This window comes from Chiloscyllium punctatum, chromosome 13 (genome assembly GCF_047496795.1).
Source record: "Chiloscyllium punctatum isolate Juve2018m chromosome 13, sChiPun1.3, whole genome shotgun sequence".
Taxonomy (NCBI): Eukaryota; Metazoa; Chordata; class Chondrichthyes; order Orectolobiformes; family Hemiscylliidae; genus Chiloscyllium; species Chiloscyllium punctatum.
Genome location: NC_092751.1, coordinates 80567287 through 80590570, shown reverse-complemented (window position 1 = coordinate 80590570; position 23284 = coordinate 80567287). Strand labels below are relative to the sequence as shown.

General features: G+C 43.4%; 1 long non-coding RNA gene across 2 annotated transcripts in view; it reads right to left on the bottom strand.

Moving 5' to 3' along the window:
- The window catches only part of LOC140484569 (uncharacterized), a 54978-nt gene that overhangs the window by 14848 nt on the left and 16846 nt on the right, over positions 1-23284 (bottom strand). Inside the window, exons 3-4 of one of the 2 annotated variants that reach the window (XR_011962292.1) lie at positions 21554-21689; positions 10495-10788 (exon numbers count right to left, since the gene is read on the bottom strand). This is a non-coding gene — a long non-coding RNA (uncharacterized lncRNA). The remainder of the gene's footprint in view (positions 1-10494; positions 10789-21553; positions 21690-23284) is intronic. The other variant, XR_011962291.1, reaches the window with a different exon arrangement.

The window sequence follows — 23284 nt, the reverse complement described above, 5'->3', positions numbered from 1 at the left end:
ACTTCCTCTGGCAGCTCATTCCATACACACACCACCCTCTGCATGAAAAAGTCGCCCTTTCAGTCCTTTTTAAATCTTTTCCCTCTCTCCCTAAACCTATACCCTCTAGGTTTGGACTCCCCTGCCTTGGGAAAAAGACCCTGACTATTCACCTTATTCATGCCCTTCATGATTTTATAAACTCTATAAGTTCACCCCTCAGCCTCTGACACTCCAGCGAAAATAACTCCAGCCTGTTCAAGCTTCCCCCATAGCTCAAACCCTAAAATTGCAGCAGCATTGTTGTAAATCTTTTCTGAACCCTTTCAAGTTTAACACCTTCTTTCCTATTGCAGGTATTTAAAATGATTCCCCTATATGAAATTGCATTCTTAAATATGAGCAATGATAAGTCAGACATTTGTAAATCAGGGACCCTCTGTGATAGGAATAACTACAAACCAGCCAATGTCATTATTGCTCAATATTCTGTACCATGTAGTCCTCTCAAAGATTTGCATCTCTTCCACCATAAGTTACAGTGTGAGATTTCAGCGCCTTATATTTATAAAGGAATTGATATCAAAGCAGTTTACAGATCTTGGAGGACCTTTGACAGTCACTGTTGCTATTCTGATAAACCTGACATTCATCCACCAGCACAGCTCCTAAATAATCGTCAAGTCAATGGCCAGGTTATCTGTTCATTTCTGTTGTATTAATCAATGAAAGAATATTGACCAGGACTCCAAAGGAAATTCCCACTCGTCCTGAATATTACCATGGGATTTTTGACATGATGCTGAGCCAGAGAAAAAGGCAACTGTAAGCTGATTTAATGACCATCTGAAGCACAAAATGTGTTGCCGGAAAAGCGCAGCAGGTCAGGCAGCATCCAAGGAACAGGAGAATCGACGCTTCGGGCATAAGCCCTTCTTCAGGAATGAGGAAAGTGTGTCCAGCAGGCTAAGATAAAAGGTAGGGAGGAGGGACTTGGGGGAGGGGTGTTGGAAATGCGATAGGTGGAAGGAGGTTAAGGTGAGGGTGATAGGCTGGAGTGGGGGTGGGGGCAGAGAGGTCAGGAAGAAGATTGCAGGTTAGGAAGGCAGTGCTGAGTTTGAGGGATTTGACTGAGACAAGGTGGGGGGAGGGGAAATGAGGAAACTGGAGAAATCTGAGTTCATCCTTTGTGGTTGGAGGGTTCCTAGGCGGAAGATGAGGCGCTCTTCCTCCACCTGAAGCATGCTATCTTCAAAAATGTGGCATTCCTTAAAATATGTATTTAAACCCCTGGAATGGTCTGTAATTTTTGTTTATGTTCCTTGAGTTGGAAATTCCAGCAGGACATTTCATTTTAAAGAGTCCATTTTTTAAATTGATAGGAATCCATTTTAGGCTCACAATGAAAACATGTGATTAAAGGAAATTGTTGCAGATTCTTCCAAAAAGACAGAATCTGGAGAATGTTAACAAGGCGTCAGAAATCTCCAAGGACCATTTGCAAGGCCACACCCTTGCCGTCATTCACAATAGCCTTGTGTATTTCTAACTTTTTGACACATACGTCTTTGCTTACAATTACTGTATTCGTTAAGACAGTTTTGTCAGGGGACCTACTCTCTGGAATGCTCAGTTGATATAAGTTAGTATAAGCTAAGAGTGGGAGTCTTGGAGGAGATCATGTAAGAAGTGTTGGTTGATGATAAAAAAAAGCCAGGACTTTTGTAAGGATATCAGGGAAGACCCTGTGACTGAGCTCAGAAATTAATGTGAGGTCTCCACCTACCCTTGCATTGCTGTGTGTTCTTTGCCAGCAACATAAAATCTGGAAATGAAAATGCTGCATTTAGAATTTCCATTTTTGGCATGAAAACAGCAGTTTGGAGCTGACCCATTGCCATTTGGAAGCTCCGCATGGGATACAGTTCCATTGCACGTTCAGAGTGCCCGAATCCAGTTCTCAACAACACTGTGGGTGGAACTCCCCTCTTAATATTATGACATTTATTCTGAATCTAAACCTTTAGGTTACACAAGAGGAAGCAGCTTCTCCCTATTTATTTGATCACAGTCGTTCTTCACTTTAAACACCTTCATTAAGTCTCTCTTTATCCTTTTATGATCTAAGAAGAATAATCCCAGCCCGCCAGAAGATATCTAAAATTGCTCACCTCGTTTCATCAACATGAATCACTGTGCCCTGCTTTGCTTTACCTAAGCATCTTAGTATCTGTATGCTCTTGTTTGCAATGATCTGTCTGTACTGCTCAAAAACAAAACCTTTCGCTTCACTTAGGTATATGTGACTATAATAAATCGAATCAAGTTTAATCAAATCAATCCCTTGTGCAGTGCCCACAATTCTACACAACACTGCAACTAATCCAACCAGGTCTACCCAACAAATGTTTAACATGATTTCCTTGTATTTATAGTCAGCACAGTAACCGATTTGCAAATAACAAGCTCTAAGAATCAGCAAAGGGGAGTAATGAACAGCTTATCATTTTTATAGGAGGAACAAACAGTGGTCAAAAGTCTGGCAACAAGCTTCTTACTAAATCTTCAAAGTAGGTAGCCCATGGGATCTCTTACATCCAACTTCATATTTACACTTTTGCTTTTCGAAGAGTGAGATGTGATCCCATTAAAACACATAAAACTCAAACAGGGATTCCTCCCACAGTCCAACATCATGCAGGTTAGGTGGCCATGCTAGGTTGTCCATTGTGTCCAGGCAGGTACTGATTAGGTGGATTAGCCATGGAAAAACACAGGGTTACAGGGATAGGGTGGGGGTGGGGGTGGGGATGCTCATCGGAGGGGCGGTGTGGACTCAAATGGGCCAAATAGCCTGCTTCCACACTGTCGGATTCTATGATTTTTATGATGTGGCAGTGTTGATGTAGATAGGATGAGAAGGTCATTTAGGGCTGAGATGAGAAGGAATTTCTTCCCTCAGAGGGTGGTGTACCGTTGGAATTCTCTATCCTGAGGGCTGTGGAAGAGCATGGTTCAAGGCAAAAATCAATAAATTATGGGTTACTAATGGCACAAAGCAATACGGATATAGTGGGTGGAAATGATGTAGAAGTAAATGATCCACCATGAAAGGTTTGAATGGAGAATCAGGCTTGAGGGGCTGAATGGCCTAGTCCTGCTCTTTTTTTCCTATGTTTCTGCCTCCTTCCGACTGCCTGGGTCTCTGTTTCTATTGGTGTGAGCATGTACCACCCATATAGGTGGGACTCTGTAGGTAAAACATTGCCTCCTGAGTTAAGAACTTGTGTTTCATTTTGCTCATTTTAGGACAAATTTACAGCCAGCTATGATTTGAGAGTGAGTACATTTTGAAAAATATGTCTGGCTGAAAATGCTTTGGGACGCCTTGGACATAAATATTGACTTCCTGTTGTGGTTCAGACTGGAGACATTCTTTGCACAGATTAGAGAAACAGGCCATTCAACCCAAATGGTTAATGGTTAACAGTTCAGAGGAGGTTTATTAGAGCAATACGTGGAATGAGTCGAAGAGTGTGGTGCTGGAAAAGCACAGAAGGTCAGGCAGCATCCGAGAGCAGGAGGATTGGGAATCTTGAGGAAGGGCTTATGCCCGAACCATCAATTCTCCTGCTCTCAAATGTTGCCTAACCTGCTGCGCTTTGCCAGTCCCACACTCTTGACTCTAATCTCCAGCATCTGCGGTCCTCTGCAGTTCCACTGGCCTAGTGTTGTTCATATTGTCGAATTCTGGCACTTACCCTCCACATAAGCCTCCCCTCACAACTTTTAGTTTAACTATTCTCTCTGTAAGTACGTTTCTCCTGAATTCCCTTTTGGGTTTATTAACGATTATCTTTTACATTTATGACCACCTGCCCTTGACATCCCCACAATGGGAAACATTTTCTGATTATTTCCTTTATCAAACCTCAAATTCACAGGAATCTGCACCTGAGCTGAAAGATGGTAATAAATTCCTGTCTGTTTGCACCAAAGCAGGCGTGGGAGGTAAACTGTGGGAGGCGCAAGATCTCCCTTCAATCAGCATTTGGCTCAATCTCAGCCACCAGCCTCTTAAACAAGGCTGACCTCTAGTGTCCCAAATATAAATTTCAGCCAAACTCGAAATGATTGACTAATCATGGTTGGTGCTGGACTCCCCAGTATCTGAAGATTAAAAGGTTGTGAGAGGGGCTGTGGGCAGTGATGGCACAAAGCAATACAGATATAGTGGGTGGAAACGGAGTTTATTTTGACATTTTCACCCAATATTTTGCTCCTTTTTGTTTTGACTTGGCTCTAACTCTATGTGAGTTAGACAGGCAGGAGGCTGGAAGAACATAAGCCAGGCAGCATCAGGAGGTGGAGAAGTCAACGGTTCGGGTGTAACCCTTTTTTTTGTCTCTAACTTTATGTAAAGCTCTCAGACACAAGGTTGTGGGTTCCAATCCCACTCCAGATACTTGAACACAAAGTCTAGACTGACATTTGAATGCGTAACTGAGGGAGAGCTGCACTCTTCGAGTACCATTGTTCGGCTGAGATATTATACCAAGGCCCTGCGTGCCCTCTCAAGTGGATTTGAAAGACTTTCTGGAGAACCAGGTGAGTAGGGGCATTCTCCCGGATGTCTTGGGTGATATTTAGCCCTCAACCAACATGATAATCGTTATTAGCATTGCTCCTTCACAGCTCCAGGGACCCAGGTTCGATCCCACCCTCAAACAACTGTCTGTATGGAGTTTGCGCATCCTCCCGTGTCTACATAGGCTTCCGCTGGGTGCTCCAGTTTCCTCCCACAGACCAAAGATGTGCAAGTTGGGTGGATTGGCTATGCTAAAATACCCATTGTGTCCAGGAATGTGCAGGTTATTTGGGTTGGCCATGGGGAATGCAGGGTGGATGGATGCTCTTTGGAGGGTTGGTGTGGACTCGATGGGTCGAATGGCCTGTTTCCACACTGTAAGGATTCTTCTTCTACGAAATCATCATTTCACCACAATTACTGTTACTGAAATCTTGCTGTGCACAAACTGTGCACACACTGGCTGCCAGTTTTTCGACATCACAAAAGTGGCTGCAGTGTTTTGTGAGATCCTGTAAAAATGTCATTTGCCTCTCTGTACAAGAGCAATGATAAACAAGATTGAGTTCAAATCATTTGGTTACACCTGTTGGTAAAGTTCTCATAAGACAAAAGGTTTTTTTCCTTTTATGGGCTGCATCTTGTCAGTCAAATCTTATTGGATATGTCATGAATATGCAACCATATAAGACCGTAAGAAATGGGAACAGGAGTAGGCCTCTTGAGCCTGCTCCACCATTCAATAGGATCATGACTGGCCTGATAGTCTTCACATCCACTTTCCTGCATTTTCCCCATAACCTCTGATTCCCTGACTGATCGAGCATCCATCCATCTCAGTCTTAAATATACACAAGGACTTGACAAGATAATTTTGTTTTATAGGGAGGAATCATATAGGGACCCTGAGTTATGGCAAAGTATGTGGCAGAATTGAGCAAGTATCTCACTCCACCTTTATGCTATTACCAAATGGGGAAGTACTGGTGAGTGGACAGCTAAGAGGGTTATTGTTTACTAAACACCTTATTGACAGTCCAACTCTCATTATTAATGTTCAGCTTTCTGTCTTAGCTACCTCACCAAACAAGCTAGAAATCAAGAAAACTTGATACTGAAACCAGAGCATGACCTGACAAATTCACCACTTATTCTGAAGGACTTCCACATTGGACATCAAATACCAGCATCTCCGGACAAACTCCATAGGCACCAGGCACACAGATTCTATGTCCATGGACATTAGCATCCAACATATGCCGGCTTCTAAGAGCCCTCATGGTATATCTCCAATCCACCTACAGGATGTGGCTTGATATTAAGTTGAAGGAGTGTACTGTACCTTTAAGACAGATTAAATGCTGTTTTGCACTGAGAGCTTACAAGCACCTGTCATATGACTAACTAGCAGTCTCCGAGTGTACTGGAAAATAGAAAATATGTAACAATTGGCTGTGATATAGATACCTGAGTTGGTTGCTGTTTTGACAACAATTCAAATTTAACCAATCAATTTATATTATGCCCCAAGATACCCAAACCCAATCAAGTTTGAATTTATTATTTTGCCAATGAGACTATTATCAAACCAATGAGATGATCCAATGTTGATGGTATTAAAAAGGCAGGCAGTTTGAAGTCATCAACTGCCATCGACAGAATAACTGCCATTGAGACACTCTCTGTCAAAAGGTACCTTTTCATTTGAAACATCTTCACAGGAAAAGAAAAAAGTCGACCTAGGGAGATCTTCAGCCAAAGGAAGAAAGACACCAAAGATGACAGCCGCTGTATGGTTTTGAAATTACGTTGATGTAATTTTAACAAGTGTTTTATTGGAACAGTATAGCGTTATAGAGTTGGAGGCAGATGATAAGTAGTTAAGAGAAAGTGGGGACTTGGAGTTGCTGTTTAATGTTCACTTTTAGAGTTAAAGAATAAATTGATATTATTTTCTTTAAAAAAGTGGAATTTGGGAGTTCTCTGTCATTCATATTTTAACAGATTACAAGGCAAAGCGAGCTTTGTCTGGGTGCTGGTTTAATTAACAGAAGGGTTCACCACTTAGTCGTAACAGTCTACACTTCAATACTGCACCTCAGGCTGAACCTACACCAATAATTGTGATCTTGTGTCAATCTAGTTGGAAAGGAAAGCTATAACAACAAATTCATGCAGCGCATTAGTGGTAATACCCTACAGCACTTTGTCATGGAGCCAACCAGGAAGCAGGCTATTCTGGATGTGGTAATGGGTAATGAGTCAGCTTTAATAAATCACTTCCAAGTAAAAGATCCCCTAGGAGGTAGTGATCACAACATGATAGAATTTAATATTCAGTCTGAGTGTGAGAAATTTGGGTCAAATCAACATGTTAAACTTAAATCAAGGGAATTATAATGAAATGAGAATAGAGTTAGAAAAAGTGGTCTGGGCAGATAGATTTCCAAGAATGGCAGTAAGCAAGTAGTGGCAGACATTTAAGAAGGTAATTCATGATTCTGAGCAAAAAGTATACCTCAGTAAGGAAGAAAGATTCCCAGAAAGGGGCAAACTAATCATAGCTAACAAAGAAAATTTAGGAAAGTAGGAAGTTGAAAGAAAAAGCATAAAATGAGGCAAAAGTCAGTGATAGCCCTGTAAACTGAGTTAAATTCAGAATCCTGCAAAGGAGAAGATGAAAGATAATAAAGAGGGAGAAAATAAACTAGGAGGACAAAATAGCGACAAAAACTAACAATAAGAGCTTCCGTAAATATAAAAAAAGGACCAGCAAGGTCAAAGTGAATATCAACACCTTAGAAAGTACATCTGGGGAGATAGTTATGGGGAACAAGGAAGTGGCAAAGGAATTAAACAAATATTTTGCATCAGTCTTTACAGTGAAATATATTTCAAATATCCCATTAATATTAAAAAAATACAGGAGATGAATTCAATACCATCACGAAAGAAATAGTATTAAGCAAACTAATAGGGCTAAAGACAGGTAGGTCCCTGGTCCTTATGGCTTCCATCCTAAGATCCTAAAAGAGTTAGCTACAGAGATAGTGGGTGCATTGGTTGTAACTTTTCAAAAATCCTTGAATTCCGGCAAAGTACCAGAGGATTGGAAAACTGCCAATATGACACCCCTATTCAAAAAGGGAGGGAGGCAAAAAGTGGGTAACTATAGGTCGATTAGCATGATATCAACTGTTTAAAAAATGGTAGAATCAAGTATTATGGAATCAATGGGCAGGAAACCACTGGCTAGTGGGGATAAGGGTTTTTTTTTCAGATTGGCAACCTCTGACCAGTAAGGTTTCACAGGGATCAGGGCTGGGACCACAACTCGTTGCAATATATTTAATGACTTGGAGAAAGGAAATGAATGTGCTGTAGCCAAATTTACAGACCACACAAAAATTGGTGGAAAGGCAAGTTGGAAGAGGATGCAAACAATCTACAGAGAGATATTGATAGGTTAAGTAAGTTGGCAATTGAAATATAATGTGGGAAAATGTGAAGTTGCTCACTTTGGAAGGGAAGAACTGGAGAAAAACTGCAGAAAGCTGCCACACAAAGAGATTTGGGAGACTTGTGCACAAAACACAGAGACCGAGCACACAGTTGCAGCAGGTAATCAGGAAATGTTCGTGGAATGTTGGCCCTTATTTCAAGGGAATCTTTTTGCAACTGTACGAGGTGCTGGAGAGACCACATCTGGGGTACTACGAGCAGCCCTGGTCCCTTTATTTAAGTAAAGATATTATTTCATTGGAGGCAGTTGAGAGAAGGTTCACTAGAATGACCCCCAATATGGAGGGAAGGCTAAACTGTTTGGGGCTCTACTCACTGGAATTTAGAAGAATGAGAGGTGACTCACTGAAGCAAATAGGTTTCTTCGAGAATGTGAGGACAGAAGAATCTGGAGAGTCAGATTTGAAAAGTATGGCGTTGGATAAGCACAGCAGGTCAGGCAGCATCCAAGGAGCAGGAGAGTCGACGTTTTGGGCATCAGCCCTTCATCAGGAATCAGATATTAGGGCGACCAGAACTGCACATAGTACTCTAAATGTGGCAACAAGGACACTGTGTGCTCAGGGACACACACCCAGTTCATGGACTGGACCAGGCTGAATCTTCAAGCTCCTTATTCACTGTCAACCCATCTAATGCTCACAGCATTGTCACCTTGCATTGGCTTGTCTTGCCTTTTAGCACTTTGCCTCATCAGCCAGAATTACCAGACTCATATTACTTCTGTCTTTAGCACAAACGCAATTTAAAGTAGCTTGTCATGGTTGTCAGCAGGCCTCAATCCAGTCAAGAGAGATGTGGCCTTTACTCAGCAGGTGCAGTGCAATAAGTCAAGGGCAGCCTCCAATACCAGACCAGGAAGTTTGACACAATTATCCAACCGCTCAGGGAACATTTCTTTCTTAACCTACAATATCTTCTAAATTGTCTGTTTGAAACTCACAGAATACTGACAGATCTGGACAGAGTGGACATGGAGAAGATATTTCCACTCGTAGAGTTCAGGACTCAGAGGCACAAACTCAGAGTGAAGGAACAACTCTTTAGAGCAGAGGTGAAGAAGAATTTCTTCAGGCAGAGGGTGGTAGCTCTGTGGAACTCATTGCTATAGAAGGCTGTGGAGACCAAGTCATTAGGTGTATTTAAGACAGAAATAAATTGGTTCTTGATTAGTAAAAGTGATTAAAGATTACAGGGAGAAGGCAGGAGAATGAGTTTGAGAAACATATCAGCCTCAATCTAATGGTGGAGCAGACTCGATGGACCGAATACCCAAAGCTGGTCTATATCTTATGGTCTTGTGATCTCAATGAGCCATATTTATAGCACTCTGCTCCCCCTGCTGGATGTTTATTGTGCTTATAGTTCTGCTTGAACAATGTAATGTGGCTGATGATATTGATTTGAACTCCTATGGCAGGTTGGCAGGCTTTTGGATGGGTTATGAAACTATTGTGGAGCTTGCCCATTCAACCATGTCAGATTGTTCCCTTCCAGAACTGACTAATTTTTGGTCCTGATTCTACCTACTTCTGAACTGACTTGCTTGCTCTCAAGTAAAGTCTTCTCATTCCTTACATGGACTACGATATGGTTTTTATTTTAATTTACCTTTCAAAGCACTGTAATCACAACACCCTGCTAGATAATATAAGTCCATTACAAAGGCTTTTAATTATTTTTTCATACACGACAAAACTGATTAAATCTCACAGTTCTATCCCCAAATTTCTCCTGGGACTTAAGTACATATTAAATGATTTAATCAATTCTTTGTCTATTCAGAATGTCACCAGGTATTAGACTTGCAGCACATAAAAATATGTAGACTTGACGGTGCTGCTACTTCACATAAAAGTGTAAAGTGACTCTATAGAGGCATAAAGCTATATGGTATAGAAACAGGTCCTTTGGTCCACTATGTCCATGCTGACCAATAATCACCAAACTGCACTAATCTCATTTACCTGCAGTTGGTCCATAGCCTACTATGCCCTCAGTGATGCGCACATACACTCTCTCTCTTTCTCCCCCACACAACCAATAATGAATGAGGAGAGTCAATGGTGAATTAGTCTTTATTGTTGGGGAATCGGAGGACAAACTTTGGGGAGGTTTTGCTGTGATGAGACAATGGCTACCATGAACAAATTCAAAATGGCAAAATAGTACCGTTGGAACTTTACAAATATTTTGTGAGCAGGCAGGGAAGGAGGGAGAGAGAAAGAGACAGAGAGTGAGGGAATGAAAGTGAGTGAGAGAGTGCGAGTGATATAGTTTTGCAACTGCTTCCAAAGTTTGTACTTCTGGACTTATTGTGAGGTTTTCATGTTATTAAATGGTTGAGGTAATGGTAATGACCCAAACAGAATTGCCATTCTTGCAGACAATTGCTCCTGACTGACCTGGCCAGATTTATCCTTCTTGTTGTCAAAGTATTCCCAATTCTGTGTTTCTTGTTGGTTTGTGGCTGAGCTTTGAAGTCAATGGAGGTTCTTTCTCCTTCCCTTCAGAGTCTTCTCGTTCTGTAGCACTGTAATCAAAGTCTCCTTGCCTTCATAGTAGTCTCATCTTCCAGGATCTTCTTACTCTTAAAATGTTCTGATATTTTAGCATGTCTTCAGAGCATTCCTGCTTTTTTATTCAGCTTTTGAAGTTTGTTGCGGTCCTGTTTTGCCTTTGGCTAGGTTGGTGGATATCTGAAACAAATAGAAACAGAAATTGCTAGAGAAACTCAGCAGGTCTGGCAGCGCCCACGGACAGAAAACAGTATCAACATTTCAAGTACAATGACTCTTCGTCATAACTGATAGCAGCTTGGAAAAGTTGGTACTTATGCTGATAACAGGGGTGGTACAGGAGGAAAAGGGATGGATAGGTGAAGAGGGATCCTGAGTTCTGTTTGTAACAATGACTCCAAGCTGCCAGTTGCCTGCCACTTCAATGCTTCACCTTGGGTCCTGTGCCAACATTTCTGTCTCAGGCCTGCTGCAGTGTTCCAGTCAAGTCAACACAAGCTGGAGAAACATTATCTTCTGCTTAGGCACCTTACAGCCTTCAGGACTCAACATCGATTTTAACAACTTTAGAGCATGAGCAACCCCTTCCTTTTCTATTACCTAACCCCAATACGACAGGTCCTGTCAGGAAATGCAGGAAGTGCTTTCAGTACAGCCAATCCATTTTGAACCACTCTTAGCCCCTCATTATCACCTATTTAGCTTATCTTCTTCCTTAACTTACTATCAACAATACCTTTGTCTAGACAGCTTTTTTCTTTCTCTCTCTGGGTATAAAAGCAGATATAAGGAAACTACAAAGAGAGAAATGCAATACAAACTGAATTGTAATCTCCTGCGACTATGTCAGATTGTGAACATTGATGGGAGAAAAGACAGTATTCTGGCTAAGAGATTTGTCTGTATTTTCCATTTTAAAAACGTTTTTCAAAAAGCTGGTCTCCCTGGTCCTTGTGTGCTAGTGGGCTGAGGTACATATGTATACTCACCTGGATTCAAGTTCTAGTGTCTTGTGAAAGACACAGTTAAAGAGCCTTCTACTAGTCACCCGTACATTGCAGAGCTAAAGGACTCTCTCACTCTGGTTTACTAACCAACCTCCAGCATTCAATCAAAAGGGAACAAGACAAAATAACTTCAGTTAACTCGCAAAGCCAAGAATCACGCATTCTATTGCTCAACTATCTACTCTTCACAAATAATCAGTGATTGATCCATATATGATCAGGTTTGATGGGCTAAATGGCCTGCTCCTATATCTATGTTCCTATATCTTGTAACTTATATCATTTCTTGGGATTCACAACTTGTTTCTAATCTATGTGTAGCATAATTGCTTCTTCTTGCATTTAGTACTTAATAAACTGACCTTTTTTTAGAACAAGAAAAATTGATTCCTTTTAGAACATAAATTAATTTTAATCTGGGAGAATGGCATCCATGGGGGAGGGGGGCCATTCCTTATAATCAACCTTGTTTCAAGTAACTAAGGGGATATGTGAAGAAAGAAGGAGCGCCTGCACACTCAGGAGTTTAACAATTTGGGGTATCCAATCCGGAATGATAAGGAATTGGGGAAGATTGCCCAGGGACTGGTCGAAATAAATTGGGGACTCATGGCCACAATGTCACTGCACAAATGAAACAGAATATTTAGAGTGGGTAAATTATCTCAATAATTTTTTTTTAAAAGATGCAAAAGGCTTCTGTGAGATTCCAAAGCAACAGTGTAGAAAGCGCAAGACACATTCAATATTCAAGATTTTCGAGGAGAGTTTTGAGGATTTACAAGTTCTGTCCCATGAACATTTTAAAGGAAAAAGCAGGCACCTAGGTTTTGAATTTCACTTAAAAGCCACAAAACTTCAAATTTTGTAATATGTCACCAATAGTGTGCTACTAATTTTTTTTCTCTTCAATGCCCAGTTCTGAGGTTGATTCACAGCATCAACTTCCCCAGAACTAGAAGTCAATGCTGCGACGGACTAATACCATGTGAGGAATTTCTAAGCAGTTTTGCACATATGCAGTCATTCAGCTCACAAAAATCCTAAGATTTACAGGTAGGAAATAAGATTGATGAAACAGAAATGCCTCTCCTCACCTCAGGAAGCTAAGTAAATTTGCCATGTCCGTAAAGACTCTTAGCAATTTTTATAGATGCAGCATAGAAAGAATTCTATCTGGATGCATCAGGGCTTGGTAAGGCAATTGTTCTGCAGTTGTGAGCACAGCTTAGTCCATCACACAAACCAACCTTCCATCCATTTACTTTATTTACACTTCTTGCTGCTGTGAGAAGGCAGCCAACATAATCAAAGACTGCTCCCAAGCTTCCATTGGCAGAAGATACAAAACCTTAAACGCATATACCACCAGATTCAAGAACAGCTTCTTCCTCACTGTTATTAAAGTTAAAGTCATAGAGATGTACAGCACAGAAACAGAACCTTAAGTCCAACCTATCCATGCCGACCAGATATCCTAACCTAATCTATTCCCATTTTCCAGCACTTGGCCCATATCCCTCTAAACCCTTCTTATTCATATATCCATCCAGATGCCTTTTAAATGTGGTAATCGTACCAGCCTCCACCACTTCCTCTGGCAGCTCACTGCATACACGCAACACCAATCAAGTCTGGCCAGTGTCAGTGGCTGCTGTGGAAGTAGTCAGCAAAGGCTGCCATAGTCCCCTTCAAGTAGTCTTCTGATGTTTTCCACACATTCTGTAGATATGAATATTTATTCTGAATAAAAGTAACAATAAGAGGGTCTGTCCAATAGCAGTTGTGCTGTAACAATTTTAGATTAATTTCTCTCCTGTCCTCCTCTCCTCTATTACAGATGATGTTTTGTTTCTGTGGATGTCACACGCCTTGCAGCAATTTGTATAAATTTGCAATGGTATTGTAGCTATTACTGAGACACAGCTAAAAGACAAGTAGGAATGAAAGCTCAATATTCCTGTTTACAAGGTTTTCTGATGAACTAGAAGGAGGGATAAGAAGGAAAGGCATTTGGTGCAGTGGGGAGGGGTGTTTGCACAGATATTAAGGTAACATTCAGAGAAATGTGAAATGGTAGAAAGATCATCAAATGAGGCCATATATATTGTGCTATAAACTTTAAAAGGCCCATTGTACTGCAGAGATTACATTATAAACTCCCAGTCAGGGGGAGACTGACGAGAAGATATATAGACAAGTCTCTGCAAACTGCAAAAACAATTACGACAGTAGACAGTGGGAAATTTCAACTGACCACGTATTAACTGGGGTGGAATTCAGGAGAAAGACACAGAAAGAAGAATTCATAAAACACATTGCTGAGAATTTATTCATCAGCATAGCAAGCCCAACAAGAGAGGAAGGTAATTCTGAGTTTAGTTTTGGAAGATAAAGCTGAACAGGTGGAAAATTGTTAGTTGGCAGATGTCGTTTTTGGAGGTGATCATAATCCAAGTTTTCTTTATGCTTCAATGGGCTGTGACTGGGAAGACCAGCTTTTGTTGCCCATCCCTAGCCTTTAACTGAATGATTTGCTTTTCCATTTCAATGGGTGCTTAAGAGTCAAACACATTGCTGTGGATCTGTGGGTACCAGACCAGGTAAGGATGGCAGATTTCCTTCCCTAAAGGACTTTAGTGAACCAGGTGGACAATTGATGTAGCTTCATCCTCACTATTACTGAAGCATATTTTTTTATTCCACATTTCGTAATTTAGTTTAAGTTCTGCTAACTATGTAGGAATGGGAACCCATGTCCCCGCAGCCTCTGGATTACAATTCTAATACATTACCGTTGTATCAGCATCTCCCCCTGCATTAATTTCAGTGCAGCTTTAGAAAAGGACAAAAATAGATCAGGGATAAAAGTTGTTAATTGTGGAACTTTTAATTTTACTGATGTTACTACTGTTCCATGGTGAGATTCTCTAATGTGTTTATTATGGCTCTAGGTGGGATAGTCCAAATTGTCAAGCTCCTGGATGAAGGGGATGCACCATTTTCACTTCTTCACTCAACTGCCTCCTTGACTGGTCACAATAACATTAACTAAAAATGATTCCCTCCTTGATGAATACCTTTATGCAAAAACCAAAAGAATGTATGTTTTAAAAAGTGCCAATTTAGCTTTCTTGATTTCACAACTTAATGAGATTATTTGTTGCTAAATAAAAGGAGATTGGTTAGCTCAGATGCCAGACAGCTGGTTTGCAATGCAGAATGACACCATCAGCATGGGTTCAATTCCTATACTGGCTGAGGCCACCACAAAGATTCCAAGTTCTCAACCTCGCCACTTGCCTGAGATGTGATGACCGTCAGCTTAAAACACCACCTGTTTTCTCTCAAATGAGGGAGTGTAAATGGTGATAGACTGATAGTTAAGCAGTTAATTTTGAGATTCTTAACTTTGTAGGTTAGTGGAAATCCTTCTGTCTTGTTCCCTTTAGAATTGATGTGGTAACTATTTTCTCACATTAAGTGTAATAGAAATATTTACTTGCACTGCAGGGGTGACCAGTTTGACTGTGACTTACACAGCACATAAGCACTAAAATCTAGGGTAGTAGGTGGGAGTACTTCAGTCTACTAGCACACATTCATTTAAATAGCGTGGCTATTGTGCAATTTTCTTATTACACGAGATTGCATGGGAATGGGCTATCACATTATATCAGAACTGACTGTACTAGGGTTGAGAATGGCTTTTAACATCTGTCCTTATGTATTCTTGAACAGGGAAAACTCAAACTTATCTCTCACTCAGACTGCTGTCTTTTCTCCCATCATGTTTATAATCTGCAATACTCACAGATCTTTTGGATGTAGGTTTGCTCACTGAGCTGAAAGGTTCATTTCCAGACATTTTGTTCTCTTATTAGGTGACATCAGGCAAAGCAATGCTGAAACTTCCTGCTTTCTATTTATATGTTTGGGTTTCTTTGGGTTGGTGATGTTATTTCCTGTGGCGAAGTCACTTCCTGTTCCTTTTCTCAGGGGGGGTGGTAGATGAGGTCTAACTCGATGTGTTTGTTGATAGAGTTCCGGTTGGAATGCCGTGCTTCTAGGGATTCTCGTGCGTGACTTTGTTTGGCTTGTCCTAGGATGGATGCATTTTCCCAGTCAAAGTGGTGTCCTTCCTCATCCATAGGTGAGGATACTAGTGAGAGAGGGTTATGACTTCTTGTGGCTAGTTGGTGTTCACATATCCTGGTGGCTAGTTTTCTGCCTGTTTGTCCGATGTAGTGCTTGTTACAGTCCTTGCACGGTATTTTGTAAATGACTTTAGTTTTGCTCATTGTCTCTGTAGGGTCTTTAAAATTCATTAGCTGCTGTTTTAGTTTGTTGGTGGGGTTGTGGGCTACCATGATGCCAAGGGGTCTGAGAAGTCTGGCAGTCATTTCTGAGATGTCTTTGATGTAGGGAACAGTGGCTAGGGTTTGTGGATGTGTTTGTTTGCTTGTTTGGGTTTGTTGCTGAGAAATCGGTGGACTGTGTTCATTGGGTTCTACAACAAATCAGAAGCCTCCAGCAACAGACCTCCCTCCGGATCCTCCGCTCCACGCTTGCAGCCATGTGCCGCGACCGACATTCCCTGCAGTCAGCCCTACCTCAGCTCAGGACAACACTCTCACAGACCTGTAAAAGGACCTCTACTGTTCTTCATCCACAGAAGAATCCATACACTAAACAAACAGTTCTTCGTAGCCATATCGGAAATTAAAGACAGTAAGTACCAAAAACTTTCATGTACTTACCCCCACACTCTGGGTTCCTCAACTGTTCCGGAATCTTCCATCGGCCTCCGAATTCAGTCCGGCCCCATTAACCACGCGGCCGCTGAAGCACCCGCAGCAACCGCCGCCGCGGACAATGACATCACTTCCGCCCCCACCGATCTCACAGCCTCCGCGAACGCTACCCAGACAACCGCCTCCACGATCGCCAGGAAGACCATCGCCGACAGATTCGTGGCCTCCGCGGCTATCGAGAATAACACTGTCTCTGTCGTCGCCACAGCCACTTCCGCCCCCAGTGACATCACTAACCTGCACGTCCACAGCGCCGCATGTGTGTCCGGCCCCACACCGATCTGCGTCACCATGTCTAACCCCGCCCCCACGCCGATCTCCGTCACCACGTCTAACCCTGCCCCCACGCCAATCTCCATCCCTGCCCCCACTCCCAATCCCGCCCCACTCCCAGCTCCAGCCTCACACCAGCTCCTAGCTCCCAGCCCTGCCGTGTTTTCACCATTCCTCCAGATCTACCCCTCTCTGAGGATGAAAGATCAGTCCTCAGCAGAGGCCTCACCTTCATTCCCCTACCCTCTCGGATTAACGAGTTCAACGTGCGGCGTGACATCGAACAATTCTTCCGCCACCTTCGCCTCCGTGCCTACTTCTCCAACCAAGATTCTCGCCCACCATCTGACGACCCTTTCTCCCGCCTCCAACACACCCCATCCACCTGGACACCCTGTGTTGGCCTCTTACCCGCCCTCGATCTCTTCATAGCCAACTGTCGCCGCGACATTAACCGTCTCAACTTCTCCACCCCTCTCACCCACTCCAACCTCTCACCCTCGGAACGTGCAGCCCTCCACTCCCTCTGTTCCAACCCCAACCTCACCATCAAACCAGCAGACAAGGGAGGCGCGGTAGTAGTTTGGCGCACCGACCTTTACACCGCTGAGGCTAAACGCCAGCTCACAGACACCTCCTCCTACTGCCCCCTTGACCATGACCCTACCTTCCACCACCAAACCATCATCTCCCAGACCATCCATAACCTCATCACCTCAGGGGATCTCCCATCCACCGCCTCCAACCTCATAGTCCCACAACTCTGCACCGCCCGTTTCTACCTCCTGCCCAAAATCCACAAACCTGACTGCCCCGGCCGACCCATTGTCTCAGCCTGCTCCTGCCCCACCGAACTCATCTCTGCATACCTCGACACAGTCCTGTCCCCTTTCGTCCAAGAACTCCCCACCTACATTCGGGACACCACCCACGCCCTCCACCTCCTCCATGATTTTCGCATCCCCGGTCCCCAATGCCTTATCTTCACCATGGACATCCAGTCCCTGTACACCTCCATCCCCCATCACGAAGGACTTAAATCCCTCCGCTTCTTCCTTTCCCGCCGTACCAACCAGTACCCTTCCACTGACACCCTCCTTCGATTGACTGAACTGTCCTCACTCTGAACCACTTCTCTTTCCAATCCTCCCACTTCCTCCAAACCAAAGGAGTAGCCATGGGCACCCGCATGGGCCCCAGCTTTGCCTGCCTCTTCGTAGGATATGTGGAACAGTCCATCTTCCGCAGCTACACTGGCCCCACCCCCCACCTTTTCCTCCCTACATCGATGACTATATCGGCGCTGCCTCGTGCTCCCACGAGGAGGTTGAACAGTTCAGCCACTTTACCAACACCTTCCACACTGACCTCAAATTCACCTGGACCGTCTCAGACTCCTCCCTCCCCTTCTATTTCCATCTCGGGTGACCGAATCGACACGGACATTTACTATAAACTGACCGACTCCCACAGCTACCTAGACTACACCTCCTCCCACCCTGCCTCCTGTAAAAACGCCATCCCATATTCCCAATTCCTTCGTCTCCGCCGCATCTGCTCCCAGGAGGACCAGTTCCAAATGGCCTCCCAGATGGCCTCCTTCTTCAAGGACTGCAATTTCCCCCCAGACGTAGTCGACGATGCCCTCCACTGCATTTCTTCCACTTCCCGCTCCTCTGCCCTTGAGCCCCGCCCCTCCAACCGCCACCAGGACAGAACCCCACTGGTCCTCACCTACCACGCCACCAACCTCCATATACATCGTATCATCCGTCGTCATTTCCACCACCTCCAAACGGACCCCATCACCAGGGACATATTTCCCTTCCCTCCCCTATCAGAGTTCCGAAAAGACCACTCCCTCCGTGACTCCCTCGTCAGGTCCACACCCCCCCACCAACCCAACCTTCACTCCCGGCACCTTCCCCTGCAACCGCAAGAAATGCAAAACTTGCGCCCACACCTCCCCCCTTACTTCCCTCCAAGGCCCCAAGGGATACTTCCATATCCACCATAAATTCACCTGCACCTCCACACACATCATCTATTGCATCCCGCTGCACCCGATGTGGCCTCCTCTATATTGGGGAGACAGGCCGCCTACTTGTGGAATGTTTCAGAGAACACCTCTGGGACACCCGGACCAACCAACCCAACCACCCCGTGGCCCAACACTTCAACTCCCCCTCCCACTCCACCAAGGACATGCATGTCCTTGGATTCCTCCATCTCCAGACCATGTCAACACGACGGTTGGAGGAAGAGCGCCTCATCTTCTGCCTGGGAATCTTCCAACCACAAGGGATAAACTCAGATTTCTCCAGTTTCCTCATCTCCCCTCCCCCCACCTTGTCTCAGTCAAATCCCTCGAACTCAGCACCACCTTCCTAACCTGCAATCTTCTTCCTGACCTCTCCGCCCCTACCCGACTCCAGCCTATCTCCCTCACCTTGACCTCCCTCCACCTATCGCACTCCCAACCCCCCTCCCCCAAGTCCCTCCTCCCTACCTTTTATCTTAGCCTGCTGGACACACTTTCCTCATTCCTGAAGAAGGGCTGATGCCCGAAACGTCGATTCTTCTGTTCCTTGGATGCTGCCTGCCCTGTTGCGCTTTTCTAGCAACACATTTTCAGCTCTGATCTCCAGCATCTGCAGTCCTCACTTTCTCCTGTGTTCATTGGGTACCCATTCTTTTTGAATACACGGTATATGTGATTTTCCTCTGCTCTGCATAGTTCCTCTGTGCTGCAGTGTGTGTTGGCTCGTTGAAATGTTCTGATGCAGCTTCATTTGTGGGTGTTGGGATGATTGCTTCAGTAGTTCAATATTTGGTCCATATGTGTTGTTTTTCTGTAGACGCTGGATTGAAGTTCCCCATTGGCTGTTCGCTCTACTGTGACATCTAGGGATGGCAGTTTGTTGTTGTTTTCCTCCTCTTTAGTGAATTTTATGCCAGTAAGGGTGTTATTGATGGTCTTGAAGGTTTCCTCTAACTTGTTTCGTTTAGTGATGACAAAGTGATGACATAGCGGACCCAGAGTTTGGGTTGGATGATGAACTAACTTCAACAAGGAGAATATCATCAAGCTAGTGGTCCTATGCTTTTAAGACTCTATACAGATAATGAGCAAAACGTCATTTACAAAATACCGTGCAAGGACTGTAACAAACATTACATTGGACAAACAGGCAGAAAACTAGCCACCAGGATACATGAACACTAACTAGCCACAAGAAGTCATGACCCTCTCTCACTTGTATCCTCATATATGGATGAGGAAGGACACCACTTCGACTGGGACAATACATCCATTCTAGGACAAGCCAAACAAAGGCACGCACGAGAATTCCTAGAAGCATGGCATTCCAACCGGAACTCTATCAACAAACACATCGAGTTAAACCCCATCTACCACTCCCTGAGAAAGGAACAGGAAGTGACTTTGCCACAGGAAATAATATCACCACAGGAAATGACATCACCAACCCAAACATATAAGTAGAAAGCAGGAATTTTCAGCATTGCTTTGCATGAGGTCTACTGAAGATATTACCTAGTAAGGTAATGAAATGTCTGGAAATGAACCTTTCAGCTCAGTGAGCAAACCTATATCCAAAACCTCAATCTGAGCTACAAATCTTCTCAAAACTCGCTAACTCACAGGTCTCTACAGGTCAGTTTGTGGTACATTTTTCCTTTAGTAGCTGCCTTGACATCTTCAATTATGCACACAACCACATAATTGACATCTTTTAGTGGTCTTGCCTCTTGAAAAAAGACACACTGCAATTAGTTGTTCAAATGTCCGTAGTGATCTGGGGTTAACATTATCAATCCAGTTCTGTCCTCCTTCTGTTCTGAAGGGTCATGAATCTGAAGCATTAACTCTATTTCTCTCTTGACGGCTGCTGCCAGAGCTGCTGAGTTTCTCCAGAAATTTTTGATTTTGTTTCAGATTTCCAGCATCTGCAGTTCTTTGTTTATTTTTATGGGAATTATAGGCATAGGTCATATTGCAGATTGGAGCTTTCCAACAATGTGGCAGGTAATGCAAAACCTTTGTCCTTTAGAGCTCTTGCCAGTAAGAACATTGGCTGCTGTGAGCTCTGTTTTACAGAGACTGCCTCGCCCAGTCATTGGAATCTCGTTAGCTAGCTACAAAATTTCCTGACAGTACCTTAGTGGCACCACTACCTGGTAGATCACTGCCCATTCTGTGTGGCAGGTCTTTGACAATGGAATACTGCACACTCCATGTTGGCAGGTCTGTCTGTGAACGCATCTGGGGTGTTTCACTTCCTCATTTAACATTTCCATTTTAATGTCTGAGCTTTGAGGGATTGGATTCTGGATCAGGTTCAGTGTGATCAGTCTGAGCTTGTTAGGCTGTTACCAAGGAAGCTCTATTTCTCACCTCTTTGTGGTCTTTGAAATTCCTCATAAAGCTTCCTGTAAACCAGCCCGAGGGTTCTCTGTTTGCAGTACCACAGTGCTCAGCCTTCATTGGCTGGGTTTATCTGACCACAGGCTGCAGGACCCAGCTGTAGAGTTTGACTGGCCCCAGTGTCCCTCAGTATCAGCACACACGCTCACTCACCTCATCCTAGCTTTACATACAAAGATCAGAAGCTCTCAGGGATTCACTTAACCTTATTCACCTTCGAGGAATGCCTTTGTAGAGATTGGCATGTCATAGCCTAGTCTGCTATGCTCTCTGTCTGACTCCCATTCTCTAGATGAGGTATATGTGCATCGATAAATCCACATTTATTTTCCATTGCCTGCAGCTGCTGGCCTGGATAAACCATACCTTGCAACAACTAAAACACACAGGATTCTGGGCCTCACCTTTCACTTCAGCACCATCCTCTCTGTCCTGAGGAGGGCTCCCAGCATTTCCCTCTTTAACATGGGCGCTCGTGTTCTCTTCACATTCTCACCTCGATCCTTTCCAGTTAGTTGGGGGTTGACGAAGGAAGGATTTCTGTTGGAACAGGGGGTTTGTGGATCAGCTCAGAATCATCAGCCAATGTGGCATTTGCCTGTATCCGTTATACTTTGTTCTTCAAAATCCATTCATATTTGGATGATGGAGGTTCTGAACTCAAAATAAAATTGTTTCACGGAGGTTTTAGTAAGTGTCTTCTGTTTTAAGTGCCTGTTTCCCACTGTTGAACACAAGCTGCTTAAGCATTTCAAATTCCAGGTATCTGTGATAGGTTGTTTCCTGAGTGTACAGAACTTTGGATGGTACATCTCTGACATTAACTAGTGCATACTTCAGACAGCCTAACGTACTACTTCATAATCAGTGACACTATGCTCTGGCAAAAAGAGTGAACATTGTGAGCTTTCCCTGAAAGCTTACTCTGCAGTAATAAAGACAAATAAGGACTGTCCAGCGTATCTGTTTTGCCATCACTTGAAAGAGATACAGAACATTTCCACCTCTGCTTCCTAATGAAATGAGCAAACCAAGTTGCCTTGACCCTTAAGCTTGAGCAAGCATCATCTCCTATGAGCACAGTAAGTTCAAGTTCCCTTTCCTGCTTTTTATCCTGAAATTCTCTCTTCCTACCTTGCTCTTTCCTATTTTTCTCTCTCTTTCTCTTTCCTACGCTTTTCTTTGAAATGTTAATTTAAATTTTAATCTAATTTTCCAATTTTAATCACTTTACCATGACTCAGCCTTTTTGACTTGATTTATTATTACTGTCACATGTACCTGGGTAAAGTGAAAAGTTTTGTTTTGTGTGCAGTACAGGCAGATTACATCATACAAAGTGCATTAGGGTAATGAACAAAGTGAGGAATACAATTTCACAGCTGGAGAGAGGTTTGTGAGACATGGTTTCACATGCACAAAGACATGCTGACTATCACAAATCAGTACCTGTCTTTCTAAATACATGTAAATCCTGTCCCTCAGGATTCCCTCCAACAACTTTCATAGACGACAGGCCACCTGTCTATAGTTCCTTGGCTTTTCCTTACCACGTTTTTGAAACAGTGGTACCACATTAGCCAGCCTCCAACACCTCACCTGCGACTATCAATGATACAAATATCTCAGCTAGGGTCCCTGCATTCACTTCCCTTGCTCCCCATAGAGTTCTAGGGTACTTCTGATCAAGTCTTGTAGATTTATCCACTTTTATGCATTTCAAGACATCCAGCACCTCCTCCTTTGTAATATGGACATTTTTCAAGATGTCACTATCTATTTCCCTCAACATTCTAAATCTTCCATGTCTTTCTCCAACGTAAACACGAATGTAAAATACTCATTTAGTATCTGCCCCATCTCCTGCAGCTCCACACATAAGCTGTCTTGCTGATCTTTGAGGGACAGCTATGTGTGAGCCGAAAGAGATGGGAAATACAGACTGGGAGCAACTGTTCCACAGAAAGGGCACAGCAGACCTGTGCAGACTATTTAGGGAGCAGTTTTTGCGAGTGATGCACAAATTTGTCCCTCTAAGACAGGTAAGCAGGGGTAAGATTAAGGAACCTTGGATGATGAGAACATAGGAACTTCTCGTCAAAAGGAAGAAGGCAGCTTACGTAAGGTGGAGGAAG